This window comes from Triturus cristatus, chromosome 6 (genome assembly GCF_964204655.1).
Source record: "Triturus cristatus chromosome 6, aTriCri1.1, whole genome shotgun sequence".
Lineage (NCBI taxonomy): Eukaryota > Metazoa > Chordata > Amphibia > Caudata > Salamandridae > Triturus > Triturus cristatus.
The window spans coordinates 1,921,048,573-1,921,058,631 of NC_140589.1; the positions used below are offsets into that span (position 1 = coordinate 1,921,048,573).

At 49.7% G+C, this 10,059-nt stretch overlaps 1 protein-coding gene across 1 annotated transcript in view; it reads right to left on the minus strand.

Moving 5' to 3' along the window:
* Positions 1-6,964, minus strand: part of LOC146822470 (NACHT, LRR and PYD domains-containing protein 3-like) — a 580,768-nt gene extending 573,804 nt beyond the window's left edge. Inside the window, exon 1 of the mRNA XM_085613585.1 lies at positions 6,705-6,964. The gene's annotated coding sequence lies outside the window, so the exon portion shown is untranslated. The remainder of the gene's footprint in view (positions 1-6,704) is intronic.
* Positions 6,965-10,059: the final 3,095 nt, after the last annotated feature.

Sequence of the window (10,059 nt, forward strand, 5' to 3'; positions counted from 1 at the left end):
TTTATTTCTTTATTATTTATTTATTAAGCGCCAGAATCGACCCCCGAAGGGGTATCTCTGCGCTTGGACAGGCGGTTTGAGACAGTGGTCCATTATAGACTAGAAACAGAAAAGAAAAGTCTTAAGCTGCTTCCTAAAGAGGAGATGGTCCATACACTGCCTCAGCTGTAAAGGAAGAGAATTCCAATGACGAGGGCCCAAGTTAGAAAGGGACTTGCCCCCCAGGCGGGACCTTCTAATTCTCAGAGCCTCAAGTAGGAATTTGGATTCAGAACGGAGGGACCTCCAGGGTTTATAAAGAGTGAATCTGTCCACAAGGTAAGTGGGGCCAGAATTAACCAAAGCCTTGTGTACAATACAACAGACCTTGAACTTCACACGCTCCCGTATAGGGAGCCAATGTAGCTTATAAAGCAAAGGACGGGAAGCAGTCCTTGGGGGGGCGTTGACAACCAGGCGTGCCGCAGTATTCTGGACAACCTGCAATCTGTCAAAAGCGCCCTCATTAGCAGAGGCCAGCAGGCCGTTACAGTAGTCCAAGCGGCTTAAAACAAAAGCCTGTGTCAATGTTTTCCGGGTCGAATCAGGAAGCAGAGGGAGGATGTGGCGCAACAGACCCGGCGCTTGCAAACATAGGCCAGCTGTCAGGGCGGCATGTTCCTTCATTGTGAGAGTCTGTTCAATACGGACGCTGAGATTTTTAACACAAGTCTTCGGAAAGGGAGGGGAGCCAAAGTCTGTTGGCTACCAGCTGGGGGTCCACAGTAACTGGGCTTCCCCGAAAAGCAGAATCTCCGTCTTTCCAACATTACACTGAAGGAAGTTACTCCTCATCCATTGAGAAATAGTTCTCATTCCCGAGGAGGTTTCCTGCACTGATGGAGTAAACTCTGCAAAAGGAAAGAGCAGCTGAGTATCGTCAGCATAGGAGATGGGGATAAACCCACAACTCCTTAACAGATTGGCCAAGGTCGGGTTCAAACAAGAGCCCTGTGGTACACCCTTGGTCAATTCTGTAGGTGCTGAACGATATGGTCCAAGAGTGACAGTCTGCGAACGAGAAGAAAGAAAACTCGTCATCCACTGAAGGGCCAAATCTCTAAATCCAATCCCCTCCAACCTCCTGAGCAATATTTGATGGGATATTGTGTCAAACGCGGCGGAGAGATCCAACAGCACTAGGATAGTTGAATGACCCCTGTCTAGGGTCATCCTGATGTTATCGGTGACCACTAGCAGGGCTAATTCTGTGCTACGGTTAGGTCGAAAACCTTACTGAGAAGGGTCAAGACTACCCGTCCGTTCGACATAGTTGGAAAGATGTGTATTTATATGCTTCTCTAAAAGCTTGCTCATGAAAGGGAGGAGAGAGATATGGCGGAGATTGGAAAACTCTGTCAGCGGAACCTTGGTGTTCTTGCGAATGGGCATAACCTGTGCAGCTTTCCACTCTAAAGGAACGTAACCCTCTCTGAAGGAAAGATTGAGGAGATGCGTAATGGAAGGGGACAAAAATCCAGCAAGAGAGGAAATAATCTTAGCCGGGATAATGTCCAGGGGGGATCCAGATTTAATGGTGTGCATCAATAACTCTACCTCTACCTGTGTAACCGGAGGAAAACTCTCCAATAGTTGAGTAGCTATCTGTACGGGTGTCTTAAGTGGTGAAGTGACTAAAGGATGCTTCCCTGATAAAACTATTTTATCGTAGATAAGCTCTATTTTCTGTGTAAAGACGGTTCCGATGTCGTCGCACAATTTTTGCGTGGGGGCTACTAGGCTCTCACAGGCTATAGGATTGATAAAAGTTTGAAGGATACGGAAAAGCACTTTAGGGTCATTGTGTGCCTGGTCCAATTGTAGTACTATATGGGCTTTACGTGCTGCCCTGATTTCCCTATGATAATTGGCCAGGGAGGCGTAAAATCGATCTCTGTCCCTTTCATCATGAGTACGGCGCCACCGTTTCTCATGTTTCCTACAAAGACGTTTCAGTACTCGTAACTGAAGAGAATACCAAGCATGCTGGGGCCGTTTAGGGATGGTAGAAAAAGATTTCTGAGGTGCCAACTGGTCAATGGCACTTGAAACAGCCAGATTGTATATAGTGAGGGCATCTTCTATGTTACTTGATTCTGAGACCCGAGGTTCTACAAAAACCGTTTGGAAGCCCTCCGGGGTAACTCCCTTCCATTGGCGACGACTATGGTAGGTGACATGACTAGAGCTGCTTGTCTTCCTAGGGGCACGAATGAAAAATTCAATTAACGTGTGATCAGACCAAGGCAATACCTGTGGAGATTCACAAAAAACATTGGAGGAATTGGAGAAAATAATATCCAATGTATGGCCAGCTGAATGTGTAGGGCCCTCATTGAGCTTGAGTAACCCTAATGTGGCTAGGTCCGCAAGGAGTGTCATAGCACCCCGTCTGTTCACACCTCTTTACAGTGCACCCTGTCTGTTCACACCTCTTTACAGTGCACCCTGTCTGTTCACACCTCTTTACAGTGCACCCTGTCTGTCCACACCTCTTTACAGTGCACCCTCTCTGTCCACACCTCTTTGCAGCGCACTCTCTCTTTCCACGCCTCTTTGCAGTGCGCCCTGTCTGTTCACACCTCTTTACAGTGCACTCTGTCTGTTCACACCTCTTTACAGTGCACCCCGTCTGTTCACACCTCTTTACAGTGCACCCTGTCTGTTCACACCTCTTTACAGTGCACCCTGTCTGTTCACACCTCTTTACAGTGCACCCTGTCTGTCCACACCTCTTTGCAGTGCACTCTGTCTGTTCACAACTCTTTACAGTGCACCCTGTCTGTCCACACCTCTTTGCAGTGCACCCTGTCTGTTCACACCTCTTTACAGTGCACCCTGTCTGTCCACACCTCTTTGCAGTGCACCCTGTCTGTTCACACCTCTTTGCAGTGCACCCTGTCTGTTCACACCTCTTTACAGTGCACCCTGTCTTTCCACACCTCTTTGCACTGCACTCTGTCTGTTCACACCTCTTTACAGTGCACCCTGTCTTTCTACACCTCTTTGCAGTGCACCCTGTCTGTTCACACCTCTTTACAGTGCACCCTGTCTGTCCACACCTCTTTGCAGTGCACTCTGTCTGTTCACACCTCTTTACAGTGCACCCTGTCTGTCCACACCTCTTTGCAGTGCACCCTGTCTGTTCACACCTCTTTACAGTGCACCCTGTCTGTCCACACCTCTTTGCAGTGCACCCTGTCTGTTCACACCTCTTTGCAGTGCACTCTGTCTGTTCACACCTCTTTACAGTGCACCCTGTCTTTCCACACCTCTTTGCACTGCACTCTGTCTGTTCACACCTCTTTACAGTGCACCCTGTCTTTCTACACCTCTTTGCAGTGCACCCTGTCTGTTCACACCTCTTTACAGTGCACCCTGTCTGTCCACACCTCTTTACAGTGCACCCGGTCTGTTCACACCTCTTTACAGTGCACCCTGTCTGTTCACACCTCTTTACAGTGCACCCTGTCTGTCCACACCTCTTTGCACTGCACCCTGTTTTTCCACACCTCTTTGCAGTGCACTCTGTCTGTTCACACCTCTTTACAGTGCATCCTGTCTGTTCACACCTCTTTACAGTGCACCCTGTCTGTCCACACCTCTTTGCAGTGCACTCTGTCTGTTCACACCTCTTTACAGTGCACCCTGTCTTTCTACACCTCTTTGCAGTGCACCCTGTCTGTTCACACCTCTTTACAGTGCACCCCGTCTGTCCACACCCCTTTGCACTGCACCCTGTCTTTCTACACCTCTTTGCAGTGCACCCTGTCTGTTCACACCTCTTTACAGTGCACCCCGTCTGTCCACACCTCTTTGCACTGCACCGTCTTTCCACACCTCTTTGCACTGCACTCTGTCTGTTCACACCTCTTTACAGTGCACCCTGTCTTTCTACACCTCTTTGCAGTGCACCCTGTCTGTTCACACCTCTTTACAGTGCACCCCGTCTGTCCACACCTCTTTGCACTGCACCGTCTTTCCACACCTCTTTGCACTGCACTCTGTCTGTTCACACCTCTTTGCAGTGCACCCTGTCTGTTCACACCTCTTTACAGTGCTCTCTGTCTGTTCACACCTCTTTACAGTGCACCCTGTATTTCTACACCTCTTTGCAGTGCACCCTGTCTGTTCACACCTCTTTACAGTGCACCCCGTCTGTCCACACCTCTTTGCACTGCACCATCTTTCCACACCTCTTTGCACTGCACTCTGTCTGTTCACACCCCTTTGCAGTGCACCCTGTCTGTTCACACCTCTTTGCACTGTACTCTGTCTGTTCACACCTCTTTGCAGTGCACCCTGTCTGTTCACACCCCTTTGCAGTGCACCCTGTCTGTTCACACCTCTTTACAGTGCACTCTGTCTGTTCACACCCCTTTGCAGTGCACCCTGTCTTTCCACACCTCTTTGCACTGCACTCTGTCTGTTCACACCTCTTTGCAGTGCACCCTGTCTGTTCACACCTCTTTACAGTGCACTCTGTCTGTTCACACCCCTTTGCAGTGCACCCTGTCTGTTCACACCTCTTTGCACTGCACTCTGTCTGTTCACACCTCTTTACAGTGCACCCCGTCTGTCCACACCTCTTTGCACTGCACCGTCTTTCCACACCTCTTTGCACTGCACTCTGTCTGTTCACACCTCTTTGCAGTGCACCCTGTCTGTTCACACCTCTTTACAGTGCACCCCGTCTGTCCACACCTCTTTGCACTGCACCGTCTTTCCACACCTCTTTGCACTGCACTCTGTCTGTTCACACCTCTTTGCAGTGCACCCTGTCTGTTCACACCTCTTTACAGTGCTCTCTGTCTGTTCACACCTCTTTACAGTGCACCCTGTCTTTCTACACCTCTTTGCAGTGCACCCTGTCTGTTCACACCTCTTTACAGTGCACCCCGTCTGTCCACACCTCTTTGCACTGCACCGTCTTTCCACACCTCTTTGCACTGCACTCTGTCTGTTCACACCTCTTTGCAGTGCACCCTGTCTGTTCACACCTCTTTACAGTGCACTCTGTCTGTTCACACCCCTTTGCAGTGCACCCTGTCTGTTCACACCTCTTTGCACTGCACTCTGTCTGTTCACACCTCTTTACAGTGCACCCTGTCTTTCCACACCTCTTTGCACTGCACTCTGTCTGTTCACACCTCTTTACAGTGCACCCTGTCTTTCCACACCTCTTTGCACTGCACCCTGTCTGTTCACACCTCTTTACAGTGCACTCTGTCTGTTCACACCTCTTTGCAGTGCACCCTGTCTGTTCACACCTCTTTACAGGGCACCCTGTCTGTTCACACCTCTTTACAGTGCACCCTGTCTGTCCACACCACTTTGCAGTGCACCCTGTCTGTTCACACCTCTTTACAGGGCACCCTGTCTGTTCACACCTCTTTACAGTGCTCCCTGTCTGTTCACACCTCTTTGCAGCGCACTCTCTCTTTCCACACCACTTTGCAGTGCACCCTGTCTGTTCACACCTCTTTACAGTGCTCTCTGTCTGCTCCTCACTCCCCCGCACTATAATCTTAGATGGATTGGTGCAATAACCACTAAGCATCCTGCATCCCCCTGAGGGCCTGGGATGGAGCTCGGCCGGATGTTGGTGAGCACGAGCCGCAGAAGGCACTTCCTGGTCTAAAGAGAAGTAAGAGACGGAGCAAGAGAGTGCAATGGAAGCTGAGAGACAGCACAAGAGACGGCACAGGAGACTGCAAGGACAGATCAGAGACAGAGCAAGAGACGGCGCAGGAGACAGCAAGGGTAGATCAGAGACAGAGCAAGAGACGGCAAAGGCTGCTAAGTGACAGCTCAAGAGACTACAATTGAAGATGAGAGACAGCATAAGAGACGGCACAGGAGACTGCAAGGGCAGATCAGAGACAGAGTAAGAGACGGCAAATGCTGATAAGAGACAGCTCAAGAGACTACAATGGAAGATAAGAGAAAGCAAGAGATGGCAATGGAAACTGAGACGCAGCACAAGAGACTGCAATGGAAGCTGTAAGACAGTACAAGAGACGGCACGGGAGACAGCAAGGGCAGATCAGGGACAGAGCAAGAGACGGCAAAGGCACATAAGAGACAGGTATGAGAGGCAGCACAGGAGACATCAATGGAAGCTGAGAGACAGCACAAGAGACAGTGCATGAGACAGCAAGGCAGGCAAGCTAGTAGAAAGAGCAAAGAGAGCAGGGACTGTGTAAGAGACAGTGCATGAGACAGCAAGGGCAGGTAGGAGACAGAATAAGAGATGGCAGAGGCACCTAAGAGACTGTGTTAGAGACAGAGCAGGAATCAACAAGGCTAGCTAAGAGGCTGTACAGGAGACAGCAAGGGCAGGCCAGAGACAGACCAAGAGACGACAGAGGCCGCTAAAAGACTGTGTAAGAGACCGCACAGAAGACAGCAAGGGAAAGGAAGGGACAGTAAGAGAGGGAGACATACCTGGGGGTTTGAGTCCAGGGCCCCCTCCTGGACCGGCCCCAGCTCACAGTCACTGCACAGTGGAAGGACCCTAGCGCCGGGGAGCCTGAAAGGGCAGACATACCTAGGTGGGCCTGGGGGTCCTGGGCCCGAGTCAAACGGGTGAGGGGGGAGGCAGGGGCCGATGAAAGGGCAAACGTGCAAGGGGGGTTCGAGGGCCCCTGAAAGGGCAGACATACCTGGGGAGTCCTGTGGGTGACGGGGGTCCCGGGGCTCAAAGTCCAGGGTCTCCTCCGGGAGTGGCCCCTGCTCACACTGAGTGCACAGTGGAAACCCTCTAGCGCCGGGGCCCCAGGGTGTCGGAGTTCAGGCTCCCTCCGGGAGTGGCCCCTGCACACGGTTACTGCACAGTAGAAGACATCTAGCGCCGGGGCCCCTGGGGGTCCGAGTCCAGGCTCCCCCCGGGAGTGGCCGCTGCTCACTGTGCGTGCAGAGAGCATCAAACCTCGCACTTCCGCATATTTCTCTTGCACAATGACTTCTGCGCCGACCAGTTCTGGCTGTTACTGAAGATCAACGTGAGAAGGCACTGGGGGCCCCAGGACCACTGGGGGCCCGAGAACCTCTCGGAGGAGAGACCCGCGTTCACTCGCGCCTCTGAAACTGACAGGCTGCAGCGAGCGCCTAGAGGCGCTTCAGGCGTGTGATACACAACAGTGAACACTGGGGGGGGGGGGGAGGGGGGCGCTGCATGGCATTGTGTGAACGCACGTGGGGGGGGGGGTGCTGCATGGCAGTGTGTGAACGCACGTGGGGGGGGGGGGTGCTGCATAGCAGTGTGTGAACGCACGTGCGGGGCGCTGTATGGGGCCCGGAGACCCGAAGAATGACAATAATACCCCACAAGAGTCGGCTATTTGGATTCTAGTAATAAAGAATAGTTTACTTAGCGCTTCGAACTGCACTTTTCGGTTGCTATGCCCTATAAATAACAGCTGCTGCTTTTAGCTATCTTATCGACCTGGGAAAGATTAAAGGCCGAGTAGGCCGTGCAAGGATCCAACCTCATGACCTGTGGGTCCAACAGAAAGTTTATCTTGTTTCCCATCGTGTGTGGCCCCCCAGGGTTGTTATAACTATGCAGTGTTTTAAATAGGAAAAAATAAGTGCAGGTACTCATTAAAATGAGCTAAAGGTGTAGTGAGTGGGCGGGGCTAGGGGCGGGGCTAAGGGCAAGACATAATGATACTTAACAACTTCCATAATAGTTGCAGCACACACCAAAACACATGATAAATGTGTTTATATAAACAAAGCAGGTTAGCTCATTACATAAAATTAAAGAGAAATGCGATAATATGTTAACATATCCTTTTTTTTACAATAGTTGCACCTTCTTAATGCCATACTGTTAATTGATGTTGTTTGGAACAATACTTTATATTTTTGAGCACGTGAGTAGGAAGAAACTGAAAATACCCGCACTTCAATCCAAAGCTCTTATGGCACCAAGCAAATGAAGCAAATCATCATGACCCCCCCCCCAGAAGATATCTCTTCCATCGATCTATCTATTCATCCTTTCATCCTACCATTTACCTGCTGACGTCCACCATTTACCCTTTACATTCTATCGTCTATTCAGTTTTTCATCCATCATTCAGTTTTTCACCATTCCGCCTGTCCACCCCAGTGGAGAGGTGTGGCTCACTGGTTAGAGGCGGCAGATCCGCAAGCAGAGACTCGCCCAGGGACCAGGGTTCAATTCCCGACGCGGCAGGGTCGTGGACCAGGGTCAAAACGGACTCGATAATTCTTGCCTCGGTACCTACTCTAACCAGGAACACACTCGGCAACTCTGGGCATTAGCTTGCTTCATCTCCACAACGGCCCCCCACATTCGCCGGGGATGCCTGGTTTCACCTTGGAGATACCCTGGAGGTACCATCTCACAGGGATAGCCAGGACGGGTTCCCCAGCGGTCTACAGCGCCAGGACGCCTCAGGGCAGCAGTGCGCTTTACAAGACATTTACATTTACATATCCAAACCTATCCATCCATCCATCTTTGAACCTATCCATTCATCCTTTCACTCATCCATCTCTTTATCCACCCTTTCACTCATCCATCAATCCTTTTGCTCATCTATCCACCAACCCTATCACTCCTTTATACCATCCACCCTTTCATTCCATCCACCCTTTCACTCAGTCCCTCCTTTCACTCATCCATCCTCCCTCCCTTTCCTTCATCCATCCAATCTTTCACTTATCCACCCATCATCTGCCCTTTTATCCAATCGTCCACCCTCTTTCACCCATACATTCATTCACTCATCCATCCAGTCACTCATCCATCCATTCATCCATCTATACATCCACCCTTTCTCACTCATCCATCCACTAACTCACCCACCAATCCTCCCTACTACGTTATTCATGAACCTTTGTCGCCGCAGACATGTACACACAAAGTGCCACCCATTTTCTTTAAAATACCTCCTGAGAGTGTCTTGATTCTCTCTCTTGCTTTTTTCTTACAAAAAACAGGCATACAAATGCAGGCAAACACACAAACATAAGCACACACAAAAGACTCTGATATGTTAAAAGCCATGTTATACTCTTCACCATGGCTTTTTTAATTGCCACTGCCAGGGGACTGCCATGATTCCTGTGTTTGCGCAAATGCAGAGGATATTGTGAATGTGGTTGACAGCAGAGGGCCTGAATGGACCCCATAGCTGCCAAGTTTTCAGATTGCTATGTGTGACATTTTCATGTTTTCATTGTAATTATGAGTGACATTTCAACGACTATGAGTGACACTTTCCTGCGAGCAAAATTAAGCAATGAAGACGAGGGAATCATATAAATATCAGAAATGGCACTCATTTGAGTTTAGCTGCTAATGTTTTTAGATTGCTAATGTGTGACATTTTCATAGATTCAGTGGATTTACGAGAGTCGGGCAACAAGTAGCTGTGTAACACTTAGAGTGGCACTTTCTTGCAACCAAAATCGTGGAATGAAGTCAATGGAAATAGACAAATATCAGAAATCACACTCATTTGAGCAACAAGGAAGTCAAACTCTGCAGCAGGTGCCTTTAAAGCTATTTTTTTTTTTTTTTTTTTAAATCAGCACCCTCCACTACAACCTCAGCTTCAGGTGCGGCTAAACCACACGTAACAAAGGGATCTCTGTAACAAAAACAGCAACTCACTGAGCTATCCACATACGATACAGTACAATACAATATGCTTTTTTGAAGGAGGCACATTAACCCTCTATGCTACTTAATGATGAGAGTGAAAACTGCCAGGAGAGAAAATTCTGACCTCTCTACAGAGGGAACAATAATCACATGACTTATCTCTGACTTAGCGAGTCTAACTGTGCCGGTACTCAGTACCGGTGAGTACCGGCCCATTTAAAGCACTGTAACTATGAAACAGTAGCCGGGCAGGCTGTGTAAAATGCCCCCTCCTTCGAATATAGGTGTATTTGAAATCTTAACTCCTCCCAGACATGCAAATGACCCCACCCCGATCCGCCTACGGCCTTGCCCAGGCACCAACCTACCTGGGCTTT